The sequence below is a fragment of the Bacillus rossius genome, chromosome 17 (genome assembly GCF_032445375.1).
Source record: "Bacillus rossius redtenbacheri isolate Brsri chromosome 17, Brsri_v3, whole genome shotgun sequence".
NCBI lineage: Eukaryota > Metazoa > Arthropoda > Insecta > Phasmatodea > Bacillidae > Bacillus > Bacillus rossius.
In genome coordinates this window covers 39,199,502-39,214,316 of record NC_086344.1, presented here as the reverse complement: position 1 = coordinate 39,214,316, position 14,815 = coordinate 39,199,502, and the positions used below count along the sequence as shown (strand labels likewise).

Sequence of the window (14,815 nt, the reverse complement as noted above, 5' to 3'; positions counted from 1 at the left end):
ATGTAGATTACTTAACGTAAACAATTTTTCCCTTGTTTATTTTGTAGTATCTACGAGGGTCATTGAAAAATTAAAGAGATAAATCGACAAAAGAGACAAAATGAGACTTTTACTACTTCTTAACATAATCCCCACCAGAATTAATACATTTGACCCAACGATGAACTAGTTGTTTTTATAACTGATGAAAATAAATCTTTGTCTTGTTGTTTGAGCCACTTTCCCGCTAATTCCTTGACCTCCTCCTTGTCACTGAACTGCCGCCTCCTCGAGTGGACAGAACAAAGGAAAGTCCGTGGGAGTTATGTCTGGACTGTAAGAAGGATGAGGTAGCTTCTCCCGACCCATTTTCTCAGCACGGTGGAGTGAGGGCGAGAATATTGTCGTGTACCCATGCCACGTCCATTTCTTTGAGATCCGCTACGTTATTTTATCATTGCTGGCTTCACTCTGTTCGTCGGCGTGTCTGAGTAGCAGGCACTGTTTATTGTGCTCTGATATTCCAAACAATCACAAAGGGCTACCACTTGAGCGTCCCCAAAGACGGTCGACATGACTTTCCACCGCTGATGCTTGAGTTCTGGATTTCTTTCGGACATGTGAGCTGGTGTAGCTTCCATTCCGTGCTTTGTCTTCAGGACTCTGGTTCAAAAATTAAAGTAATTTTAACGGAAACGCACTTATTTATAGGGACCGGAAAAATTGGCGAACTCAATGACCTACAGGGTAGACTCCATGCTCCTCTATGCACTCGGACAAATTACATCTGCTCATTGGCTACTGACTCGTGACAACTGTTAACTAGGATGCTTTTGATTCGATACTTCTTTCGTTGAGGATTATTCAATGGCTGTGATTCCTTCAGACAACCTGTGGTCCAATCATTGAATCAGCGAAAGGTTAAACACATATTGGATTTTGGATTATAGCATATCGCGAAATGAAACCGCAAATTTTTCCGGTTTCTACTTATTTATCCGTCACTAGTCTACGAAGGACCACTTCGACGTCTTTTCACGAGCGACCATGCGAACTGCTCGAGCCACGGAACAGAAGGTATATTGAGATGAACTTTCTGTCTACACCCCGTGGGAATGAGATATAAGTAAAATTTTTTTATACCATGGCCTAATATCCATTTTTTTCTACTAATTAATCTTTGTAGAAGACCAATAATTACAAGCAGGACTGCCACACCCTAGGCGAGACTCATAACCTAAATTCAAATAATCGGGGCAGCGTTGCTTCAGGTGGAGCCACGGTTGGGTCACGGATTCATCTCCCTCCAGGCCTCTACGAAATTTCCTTTAAAAGGTGCTCTTTGGTCAGTAAAAAGGTTACATCATTTGGCGGGTGAAACATGTTTGGGTAACCGCTTCCCCCTCCTTGTATACAAATAAAGACCCCACAAGAACACTATTCCAGTCATTACCGTGAACCAAATTCACGTGTGCTTCAAGTCTCCTTTGCCAGACGAGGAGTACACGAGGTGATCTAAGAGACGTTTCGCTGCACTTGGCCGTCAGCATCTTCAGGGTGACCGAGGAACGCGATGATGAAGAAGTGCAAAACCCCGATGACGGAATGTGCCGTCTGGCGGTGTTTTGCAAAAAAAAAAAAAAAAAAATGAAAATTGTTTCCCTCTCTCTCTCTCCCTTTGGAGATGCGTTCACGTAGACCGCCGAATGTCCTGATGGGTTTCCGCTGGGGCATTCACATCCCATCTCTCTCTCTCTCTGTATGTATATCCCTGGGGCAATCTCGCGTCAAATGGGGGCTCCGATGCGCCAGTGTATTGCTTCCTGCTCCCCCCCTCACCCGGCCGTCTGGCAGCCGCGAGGTGACTGCTTTGTGCGGGCGTCGCCGGGCTTCCCGAGATGCACTTACGCCCTTCGGCACTGTCAGCACCACCTTTGAATATATATATACTGTATAGAAGTCGCGAGTGGATAGGATTTACTCTACGTTTTTCAGAAGCGTATGATGAGCAGCTTGGGAACTTCACCGCTGCAAGTGCGCTGCCGTAACGCCCTGCATCGTCTTAGTTGTTATTTACACGTTAGAGCGCAGCTCTGTCACCCGCTGTCATTCCCCGCACCCCTCACCCATCATTCACTGCAGCTCAAGGTCGTTCAACAGGAGGGGGAAGGGGTGTTTGAAGAGTTCGACACTCGTCCGCTAGGGACCGCCACAAGTCGATGCCCTAGAGACGGTGGCGATTGCGGCGGTGAATTAACCAACTACCTCAAAACCGTATTATAAATGTTAACCTGGGCTGGCGACTTCTATACAGTATATATATTCAAAGGCACCACAAGCTTCCAGCACGAGTCAGAGCCGGGCTCAGCACTTGCTTCTGCGGAGCCTCATCAGGGTACTGAATAGCTATCCCCAACAACTATCAACAACAACGTCTTTAATCCAACCATGAACTTGAATTTCGAGGAATGTTTTTGGTAACCCGCCTTCAGAATTTTCTGACATTCATTCATGATGAATTATACTCGAGCAAGTTTTATAAAATTACAAATACTGATGATCGAAATTCTGGCGATGTCGCGTCATTACACGACACAATTAATTTTTTTTAAAGTTTTTAGATTAAGAAATCATGAAATCTTAATTTGACATCTGAAAGGAATGTCGGACATTTAAGAGAGCGCTCGAACTAGTTCGATCCATGTTAGGTACTAGTTCGGTCTTTTAGTGCTAATAAGTAGTTCAACTAGTACACTAGGTTAAAGGACTCTGACAAAACCTTCTTTTTTACACTGATATCAGTTAACCTAAATGTTATAAGTATGAATATCTTATCATATATTTTCTTGAGACCTGCAATAAGCATTTATAATTAGATTTAAAAAGATTTTAATGTAATCTTTCTATGCATAAAAACGTTTTTTTCCATAAAAGCAAACATTTGAAAATAAATCCAATGAACAATTAATTAGAATGTCACTTTCAATAATCAAGAGGACACATTACCTAATTTTATGAATCATACAAAACAATAAAAATAATGTACTGTTACACTGCTATACATTTGAATAAACGCAACAATACTAGTACTAAACTTTGTTGCCGGACTCGTGCCGCGCACGCCACGTTATTGGCTCATTCAGTCGTTCGAACTCGAAGGTACTAATACGTCATCCGTTCCGTTTCCACCCTGTCCGTGACACGCCAAAAGAAAGAAGAGGCGGCGATAAGCAATAAGAAAGAAGCAGGAACCAAGGAGAGGGAAAGAGACAACATTACCCCTGTAAAGGACAGCAGCTAAGAAACGCGCAAGCGCACTGCCCGACTGTGAACCATGGAGCTGCGCAGTGCGCACTGCGCCGTATGTACGCATTCAAAGCACAGCCGAAAGGGAAGGGATGACGAGAAACGAGAAACGAGAAACGAGAAACGAGAACGAGAACGAGAACGAGAACGAGAAGGAGGAAACGTCCATCGGTACGAAAGCATCCTGTTTGGAAACTAGTGTACTATTAAGTATGAACTATTAAGCAAAGTGACACAGAATAGTTCGTACTAGTACAGCGGAAGGAATACATTCTTAACAGTACATAGTACATGTACTACACAAGACTAGTATTGACCAGTATTTATCTTATAACTGTTGAATATTCACTTTTTTCTCATCAGTGACAGGATGTTTCACCGCCTCGCAAGGAAAATGAAAAGAAAAGCGCCGTGCGAGGCCCCGGTGGTCCAAGGGCGCAAGTCTGCTGGACCCTCAAGGACTGACTGAGTGTTTAGCACAATTCCTCCCTCAGTAGGGCCTTTGTATGTTGTATACTTCGTGAATATACATCGCATCCCTGCGTGGAGATCGTATCCCTGCGATGATAGCATATTCCACCGAGTTGAATTTTCGTACAAGTATTTACCCTACAGACCGAAATGCACTTCCAACGCCAAAATTAAAAAAAAAAAAAAAATACAGTCATAAATACATCCATAACTAGAGACCGGAAAAATTCGCGGTTTCATTTCGCGATAGGCTAGAATTCAAATGTGTTAAACCTTTTGCTGCTTCAGTGATTGGACCATAGGATGTCTGAAGGAATCAGAGCCAATAAATAATCCTCAACTAAAGAAGTATCGAATCAAACGTATTCTAGTTAAGAGTTGTCACGAGTCAGTGGCCAATGAGTAGAGACCTGTAAATTTCGCGGATTCATTTCGGATAGAGTCCAAATATATTTACATTATTTTGTTTCAGTGATTGGGCCACAGTTTATCTGAAGGACTCTGGGCCAATGAAAAATCTTTAACAGAAGAATAAGCGAATCACGATCATTCCAGTCAACAGGTGTTACGAGTCGGTAACCAATCAGCAGATGTAATTTGCACAAGTGCGTAGAGGATCATAGAGTCTATCCTTTAGGGATTTGAAATCGCGAATTTTACATGTCTCTACCAATGAGCAGATGTAATTTGTCCGAGTGCATAGAGGATCTTGGAGTCTATCCTGTGGGCCATTGATTTCGCGAAGTTTTCCGGTCGCTATCCACAAGGAATGTTCCAGAATGCCAACAATATCTCGGTGCTCTCTGTGTGCAGATGAGCTGCTCCCAGCCGTGTCCGGACCACAGACCTGTGGCCCTCACCGCCGCCACAGCAGAGGGTGAGTAGTTCTGTACCTAATTATGTCAGGAAAAACTCGCGGATTTGTTTCGCGATACACTAGAACTCAAATAATCATACATTTATGCTGCTTCTGCTATTGGTTCACTGTTAATCTGGAGGACTGTGGAGCCAGTTAGAGACCCTCAGTCAAAGAAGTGCTGAATCACGAGTCACCCAGTAGAGACGCCTCACGAGTCAGCAGCCAATGAACAGGCGAGGTTTTTGCCCGAGTGTGCACAGGATCATTGGAGTCCATCCTGGAGGTCAGTGAACCCGCGAATTTTTCCTGTCCCTATTCATTGAGAAAGTAGTTAGTGTGTTCAATGCATGTATTCCAGCCTTTTTCAAAATAATGACGCAAAGTTTTCATGTGTCTGTACATTACGTACTTAGTAGATGTACGGATATTTTGCGAATTCGTTTGGCTCCAGGCTGAAATTCAAAGCCTAAAGTTTGCTCTACCAAATTTGGATTTACCTTTGGCTTTGTTCTAAGCGAGAACATTTTCAGCTCAGTTAATAAGCACTGGCTGATCCGCTTACTTCTCTCCTAGCTGGGCCTCGTTGGCTCACGGTCGTAGAGGGGCGTGTCCGAATAACTGCGGTCCAATCATGAACACAGTGCGAGAGTGGGAAGGTTTGCATTCTAGCTCGTGACCAAATATACCACGAACTTTCCGTACTTATAGGTATAAGCTTAAAAAAAACTAAATTTTTTACTTTTTTTTAAATCCCTTCTACAGGATCAAAAAGTTTGAAATGAAAGGTAGATTGAACTTAATTGCTCATTCATACTGAAATAAATTCGCGGAAACATTGTCCGAAATGTCTGAAACTATTCTTACTCCGGATTCATTTTCATGCTGGCAAACTGGTCCTTACAGCCAAAGGTCAAAGTTTACGTGTATTTTAATGGTTTCTATAGTCTAGTGGAATTTTAGTAAAAATTATCTCAGTTTCTTTTTCTTAAATCTTTAAAAGTTCCTGTGCCAGGGGAGAGGATATCCGTTGTGCGAAAAGTGATGGAAAGTAAAAATTTTTCATTAACAAACTGTTCCAAAAGTTACGCGACGGCGCAGATAATGTCATTCGTGACGCGCTGGCTAGAGACAGTTATCTCAAGCCTGACAAACACAGCGACCTCGTTTGTTGCGAAGTCGCAGTGAGTTGAACTGAGAGTTGAAAGTTTTTTTCGGAAGGGTAATAAAACCCCGACGAGGATGGCTAATGGACAGAAATAACTTTCTGTCGGTATCAAGATACAAGAGAAAGAAAAAAACTCAGTTGGAGTAATTTATCACATTTACCCCCCGCCTTCTTCAAATCTTATTAATCTGTGCACTGTCTTGCCTCATTTCCCTGTTAATTTAACTGGAGGAAATATCGATTATAAAAGGGTGGTTTCCGAAAGGAATGCCACGTTAACAAGCACGCTAGAGAGGAACACAGGACAGCTCCAACACATGAGCGAACCTGAGGCTGTTGTCAGGCCAGTAAAATAGATGGTAGAGGGCGTGTATACTTGTATACTGCTTAAAAGCTACTATATAAACAATATGTCAAAAGGCGTACCCAGCTCAAAATACAAGGGAATCGGGTTGGGATGTGGAGGAGAGGTAGGAATTTTTAGAATTTACACCTCTTTGATGGGCAAGAAAGGTTTATGGTTTAATACCATTTTACTATTTCTTGGGCATAGGCCATTGTGGTTTTGCACTGTTTGTCATGGAAAAAAATTAGTAAATGCAAAACAAGAAATTAAAAATGAAAAAAATAAATAAACCCACAGAAAACAAGGCTAATCGGCTAGTGTCCAACGGATAAGATACAGCGATGAACCTAAACAGGTATTACAGACAACACAACGATGACAGCACAGGCGAGCACATTCAAACTTAAATAACAGACAGCACAAAAATTGAAGGAATTAAGTCATGAGAAATTAATACAAACACTGACGGAAACAATGGGCTAACAACGACAAGAGAGTATCAACAATAACAGTAAATGCATACTGACAACAAAACCTGGAAAACTCAGGAAATGTATGAACACAAAGATGAAGATAAACGATGATGGTACCGTGTTTTAACTTTCAGTTAATCTCGGAATCTTTTTGCGAATCAAGCCAACCCACTGAGACACACTGACCCCTTTGGCCCCCGATGATAGATTTTTTTCCTAAAATTATTCTATCTACGTTAGCAAATTTTAAAATTAGATACACAGGAATAATTTGAACTTGAAAATACTTGTGCTTTGCTGATAACTTAAGAGACAGAGAAATATCCGCAGACTCATTTCGTAACTCATTACACCTTTGCGCTGCTTCTGCTATTGGTTCACTGTTAATCAGGAGGACTGTGGGCAAATCAGAGAGACCTTCAGTCAAATTGCGAGTCACCCAGCAGAGACGCCTCACGAGTCAGCAGCCAATGAACAGGCGAGGTTTTTGCCCGAGTACGCACAGGATCATTGGAGTCCATCCTGGAGGTCAGTGAACCCGAGAATTTTTTTTCCAGTCGCTACCTATTTTGGTTTTCGGAGGCAGGCGGTCGGAACGAACAGAGAACGCACTGTGCCTGCACACCCGCGGGAAGCAGTGGTGGTTTCCGAAAGGAATGCCACGTTAACAAGCACGCTAGAGAGGAACACAGGAATGCTCCAACACATGAGCGAACCTGAGGCTGTTGTCAGGCCAGTCCAAGATATGGCTGAGGGCGTGTATACTTGTATATTATACTTAAAAGCTGCTACATATACACCCGCGGCAAGCGGAGAGTCGTGAGAAGCCGGGACTGGGTCAGGCTCCGAGAAGCCAGCTGTGGGAGGGAGGGAGGGAGGGAGGTTGTTTCCAGGGACGCGGGTCCAATTACCGGCACGCAAATGGCCTGTTATCGCAGCCGCGCCGCGCCTCGGAGGAACACACCGGCTCCTAGGCGCCGGCTACCTGGTACCTGCTCCTAGGAGCACGCGAGCCCTCGCCGGTGCTCCTGTACTTCTCACGTGGCATAGACTAGCTGACAGATATTGTGGGGAAACTTCAATAGCTTCTTTTTTTTTTAGTGTATGTCTAGGCCCCACTTTGAGGCGACAAATAACTGTGTAGAGAGCTACTTCTATTGCTTCTGTACGATGGCCCCACTTCTATGGAGACACATTTTAATTACGCTGGGCTTACTTTCACTGTGTAAAGCAAATACTGCTTGTGTAACCCTCAGTTGGCATGTGTTGGAAGTATTCAAGCCACAGTTAGGTATTGACTTAGGAACATAGACTAGCTGAGAGATATTACACTGTGGCATCGTCCGTGAAGATACAGAAGATGAAGTTGAAGAGGATGAGGAAGAGGAGGAATGTTAACTCTGTACATATCATTCATTGTGGAATTACTCTATCATTTTATATTCTATAATCATTTAATTTAATCTGTATATATAACATTTATTAATCCTGGGGAGCTCTATATTCCACTCCCTAGAAGATTTATTGATATATATATATATATAATTTAAATATGTATATTTATTATTAGAGACCCGGAAATTTCGCAGATTCGTCTGGCTTCAGAGTAGAATTTAAGGTAGTAGGTGTGTTCAACCCATGTTTGCTTTCCCATTGGTTGATTTCTTAGCGAGAGCATGTTTATCCTCGTTAATTGGCACTACCTGATTCGCTTACTTCTCTCCTAGCCGGGCATCGTTGGCCCACGGTCTCGGAGGGGCGTGTCCAGATAACTGCGGGCCAATCATGAACACAGTGCGAGAGTGTGAAGGTATGCATTCTAGCTTTCGACTAAATGAATGTGCGAAATTTCCGTGTCTCTATTTATTATATATAATATACTTATTATACAAAAAAATGGGAATTAATAAGACCTAGCAATAACCCCGGAAAATCATTTTAGAATCCAGAAAAGAATTGTATATATGTATAAAGAATTACAGAAATTAATAAATTCTTCAAGTATACCCCCAAGGGGGCTTCTATCTTGAAGAGGCAATAAGTGCTGAATTAAATATTGCCAACATAAGGTTGGATAACATCTGTAGCATCGTCTGTGTTTCTTTTAAAGTACACGTCTACTGTCACAACACCAATCACAGTGGTCCAGCGCGGAAGCAAACGCGTCCTGAGTGGCTCAGCCAAAACAAAAAGGCAACGACTTCTCTCGCAGACGGCCGCCAATCACATGGTGCGGGTGTACCTTGTTGCAGTCTAGTAGGCCGTTCAGAATTTATTCGCGAATAAAAAAATGCCCACCCGTACTGTGAGACAACTATGAGGTTTTAGCGGTGACCGTAACATTATATGGCGGAAAAAATAATATAAATGTGAAATTAATGTCCCTTAAGAGCTTTCAAGAACGTGTACCGGGTGTTTTGTGCCATACACAACTTTTTTTATTAATTTTAACTCCTTTAAAAAAAACTGTTTAAATATTTAATCCGGAAAAAAACCCTCAGCGAATTCTTAAATACGTTTCGTAAACAGGCACCACTCGGATATCTTGAGTAGTTTTCAAATAGCGTGTTTTTTTCCCCTGAAGCTCTGCGCACCGTGTGTGTGCCCGTGTAGACAGGGGCCTTAAGAGGGAGTAGGCCACGCCGTCTTGGATTTTTCCGTGTTTTTGCTATAATTATAATTATTGACTATTTATCCCAGTGTTTGACATATCAAGGAATAAATCATATCTCCCAAACCTTCTATGTCTTGTTGCAACCACGTATTTACTAACAGGCCTCAGTCTGTAAGCGCCGAGAGGAAATAACTTATTATTAGAGACCTGCAAAATTCGCGGTTTCGATGGCCTTCAGGATAGACTGAACATACCCCTATACACTCGGGCAAATAACGCAAGGTCATTGGCTGCCGACTTGTAAGTCGTCTCAGCTGGTTTGTCCGTGATTCGATCCTTCTTTGGTTGAGGGTTTATAACTGGTTGAGATTCGTCCAGATGAGCAGTAAGCCAATAAAACAATTATCTAAGAGGTATATGTGTTTGAATTCTAGCCTATCACCGAATGAATCCACGAATTTTGCAGGTCTCTAGTTATTATTTCTCGCGGGAGACTTCAACTGTCACGTATTGAAACCTCTACCCATTCAAAACACACAAAAGTTTGTAAAAAGAAAATAAAAATATCGAAGAAATCATCTTTTTAATTTGTAACTAGGATATAATAATGTTCATGTATTTTTTTCCATAATAGTAATTAATCTTCAGATATTAGGTTTTCTACTGCAAATTTTATGTTTTACGTTTTGCGTGTTTGAGTATAAATAACTCAATTGAGTGGTTCACAGAAAAAAAAATTACTTTTACAAAAGATTCCTTTGGAAACCATTTGCCAAGAAATAGTTTGTAATACTACAAGAAATATATTGTAACTTTACACAAAACATGGTTATGGTAATTTTTGGATATATGAAATAAATTTTTCGAGATAATACTTAGGTATTTATTACGAAAACTGGTGCATAATTTATATTTTAAATTATAAGCATAATTTTTTAAACCATGGAAAAGATAATAGAATATTCAACAACAAGACTTTTTTTTGTTCATCATGCTCATTATGTGCGCAGTTAATAATTGAGAGTTCTTCAGGGAGCGGTTTACAAATAATTTTAACTTGTACTGGGACAACACAAAGCATGAAATTCCGGATAAGAATCAAAGCCCGGTATTACTGCGAACACCGTTTTGTAGCGTAAATGTACAAATTAAAAAAAAAAAACATGTATGTAAGTTTACGTGCATATTTCTGTTCCATTTACAAAAAAAAATAATACACCGTTGTGAGTTAAGTTACCTGTGAGGAAACAGGTTGTTTAACTGAAACATAAAGGTCGTAAATCGGATTGCCGGCAGAGATACGAGTTAAGTCCTCCCTCTCTCCATTATCACGAAATTTCCGACGCCTGAAACGTGCAATCATGTTTCCTCCTGGTGCTCCTATGCTGAGAGAGGGGCTCGGTCACGAAGCGGCAGTACTTAAGTCCCGCACGTCAGTGAATACCAAATTAAGCCGCCCTTTCCTGTTGCAGGCAATGTGTCTGCACGGAGCTAATCTGATCTCAGGGCTGAACTTAGCATACACAGTCGAGGCTCCAGCATTGAAGCCATACTTCTTTGGGCGTGTCGAGGCAACGGAAGTGAAATGAAAGCCGCGGGCCATCACACAGCGGAAGTTTAACAGGTTGAAACTCCAACACGCATGCGCTATTCGGGCATGTGTCGTTTTGCCTAAAGGCGTTTTGCCTAATTTTAGGCAAAACGCCGTTAGGAAAATCGCCGTTAGGCAAAACGCCGTTAGGTGAAATGACTTTAGGCAAATCACCGTAACGAATTCATGTTTAGGCAAATCACCTGTCACTCCGCTATTCTGCAGCACCCACGAGTCGTGGGCGGCGTAACCGCGTGTGGCAAAATGAACCCGTATATACTCACTTTCGTGAACACCGGGCGATGAACCTAGTGTATTGGTGTGTCAGATGAAGCTTTAAGTTGTGAAACCATCTTGGAGTACATTTGTGAAACTGAATTGTCATAACAAGTCATAAAATTACCTACAGTTGATTAGGCAAGGACATTGATTTGAAACAAAAAACACGGCATCACAGATGCGAGGGATGTCCGTAAAGTAACTTGTCTGAAGAGTTTGGATTTAGATGCCAAAATGATTTTGCATTTTAACATATTACTGAAGTGCGCATGGCGGCACACTGAATCTGTTCAACTTCCCATCCGAGATGTCAGTAAAATACAACAAGAGTTTCGTCGCAGTTCTCGGCTCTGGGCCGACATCTGCATAAAGAGAGTTGCCAAAACTTTCTCTCCTCGAATGTGAGAAAGTTTTGTCAGTCTCGCTCTTCCGTTCTCTCCTCTCTGTCTCTCTCTCTCTCTCTCTCTCTTATAACCCAGCTCCCGGCAACGAGGCGATATCGGAAGCAGGAGGAGGAGGAAGAGAATGACGAGAATTTGCCGACGAGATGCAGAGAAGCAGATAAGAACTGCAGAAGGTGCGCGGAGTGTAATGACATCGATATAATCACATCCTTCGCCGCCGCCTGATGCGATTCCTAGGGCGCTCGGCGAACTAGGTCGGGGGTTTTAGGGGCTGCACTGAACTACCAACCTGTAAGCCAGTTGGGTTTTATCTTCTTCCTAGCGCAGAGCCAATATTAAACATTTGTCATTCTGAGGTTTTATCGTTTGGGGGAAAATTTTCTCCTCGACTAAAATGGTAGAACTGTAACACATGGACTACCCTCGCTATATGCCGCGCGCTATTACACCAATAACCAGATAAAGTTACGTAGTTTTCACATTTCAGAATAATTTCATTGGCGTCGTTGAGTGACCTCATCTCCCGTAACAATCCGTATCTCATTGCATTCGTTCATTGCCACTCATCACTCCAGCGCCTATTCAAGATCCTTCTCTGAAACTGCATCACTCGCTTGGAACGCACCTGAAGTGATCACTTCCATCTGTCAACAAGAGTGCTGTCAAATACTGAAATAATTAAAAAAATAAATAAACAAGTATTGTAACTAAAAATACGCTATGGACATCATATCCTAATTTTAATGCCCTTTTGTGTGTGTGTTTATTGTTTATTTATAAAGTTCGTGATCAGCAATTTTAGTTTGTAGCTTGCGTAAGTTTTATTTTGTATTTCATATGATTATCTTATTAACTATTTATTGTATTTTTGTGTTAAGTGTGTATCATGTATAGATCTTAAATTCAGTATTTTTTTCATGCATAAAATCGTGTCTAGTATTACACAAATTTCTATTGTTTAATTATTTTATACTAGCTAGTAATTTGAATATTTAGTTAGTTTGTAAGTTGAGGTTAAGTAGTACAAAGGGAAAAATACCTTAACATCGCTACATGAATGAGTAGATTTGAAAAAATCGGTAGTACATGCATGAGGTACTTTGGCGTAATCATTAGAGATTGCAATGTACATCGAGTATTGATGAACCCTCTCAAAGATTTTCTCCTACAAAGGAATACTCATATGCCTGTCGCCCTATGCTGGGTGGTAGGGTTTTTAAGTACGTAGCACACATGTACAAGGAAACGTCAAGTCAACAATATATATAATGATTTGTGATAGATAAACTAAATTTTTTTAGGCTTCAGTAGGCTTTGTTTAGTCGGGTCGGTAAGAGAAGTTCGCTCAGTTCCTCTAAGAACCAATGAGAGTGAAGCTGCTTTATTGCAAATCGTCCATGTTTTGCTTGACAAAGCCATGTAAGAATTATTTATTCCAACCAAAAGAGGCAGAAGGAAACACAATGGTTTTGCAAACTCTTTTACAAGGTTTGATCAATTTTCAGACGAACAGAGTGCGATCAGAAACGTATTATTTATTATTCAAACTTATTATCAAGGGAAAATTTTTTTGGTTGCTGAAGTGTTGCTGGCCAGAGTTTCATGCTCAGTCACCACAGTTATAATGCCTGTTTTTTCACTGGCATTTGTTTGCAAATGTAAATACTGACATTGAAATAACAAACATTTTAGTTTCAAAATATACGTTAGATCTGCTATATATATAATTTTAAATTTTAAACCTAATATTACAGTTCATTTTTTGGTATTACAAAAAGGCCTTCTACCCAAAAAAGTGAAAATATGATGAAAACATTTTCATTTAAACTTTAAAATACTCAACAAAATCGGACCTTCGCTCGGATAGTGTCTTACTGTATTTATCCATGATTATAGGCTTCACACTAGCATACAAATAGGAAGTGAGCAAAATAACATTTTTGGATCTAACTCTTCCTCGAATAAAGTTGTTTTTTTAAACGCTTTTCTTCGGTCATATAGTTCCTGGACCAAGCTGTTATTACATTGTATTCATAACATCAAGTAATTGAGATGCATAGCAATTTAAGTATGTTACCAAAAGTCGATAAACTGCACGTGACAATGCGGCACTTACCTGGGGAGGTGAAGGACCAAAGGGCTACTTAGTTCTCATCTGAATTAATAGACAACTCGTGGAAAAATTATAGTTTGTCTTAAGACATTTTACATTTTCAGTGTTTCTGATCTGAGAAGTCTATCAAGTGGTCACTTCTTTGCTGAACTTCACGGTGTATGAGCTTAACTATTTGGTTTGTGATGGGATATTGTTTTAACATTATATTATTGTGTATGTTTGCTTCAGTAATGTATATTTTTGACAGTTCGGTACCTTAAAAGAGAAATGCCTACAGATGATATCTGAGCAGTCTAAAAAACACTACGACAAGTCTTCACTAGATGTAGTATGATTCATACTTGTGGTGGTTGTAGGTGGAATAAAACTCCTAAAACATTTTCCATGGGCTATCAAAATACACCTGGAAGGCAGCTGTTTGAATACCATTAATGTAGACTCATTCGTTTCTAATCCATATGACTCAAACATCGGCATAATATTTTTAAGTATAACAGTCAACGAGACATCTAAGATTTGGCTCGTCGGTAATCCACAGAGTCTACATGTAGAAAAATCAGTGATGGCTGTAGGGAAACAAACCTGCAGGATGCCATAATTTAGATCGACATTGAGGCAGTGGTACTCACATGTGTGAATAGCTAACTACTTAGGTGTATACATAGATAAGAACACATTTAAAGCGCACCATTCATGCTCAGTTTATATGTTTTTTCATGTGTGATGTCATGCCTGAACTGAAGTAACAGCGCATTTCTATTCAACAAAACCTCCGGTATTTGGCTTGATACTAGGGTCTGCAGTCAACTGACAGTTCCTTCGGGGAATTGTTCTGTCCCATCAGTTGCATGGGAAATTTCATGGGGCCACATAAATGAGGGGGAGAGCCTGCCATTATTTATATAATGTAAAAATTTCTTGGGACTAAGAGAATACTAATTACAGCAATAAGTTTAAAAAAGGCTGCTACATACGATGTACTCCTGGAAACACTACACATATTTGAAGTATGTAAATCATTAAGTAGAAACCAAAATTTCTCTCATCTGAAGCGGGAAAAAGGGGAAAAATTGGGTGAAAACTGAGCTGTAGATACAAATGCTCCATTCAGTTAATATTTAGGTTCATTGTTCCGATAAGTACCAAGATGAACTGATGGATTAACTATTGGGATCTTAAGGAATGTTTGCTAACTGGTTACCCACACAGAAT

The 14,815-nt window shown here is 40.7% G+C and overlaps 1 protein-coding gene across 1 annotated transcript in view; it reads right to left on the bottom strand.

Annotated features, from left to right (window-relative positions):
* LOC134540662 (SCY1-like protein 2) overlaps positions 1 to 14,815 on the bottom strand; it is a 251,173-nt gene that overhangs the window by 124,281 nt on the left and 112,077 nt on the right. The gene's annotated exons all lie outside the window — the stretch shown is intronic.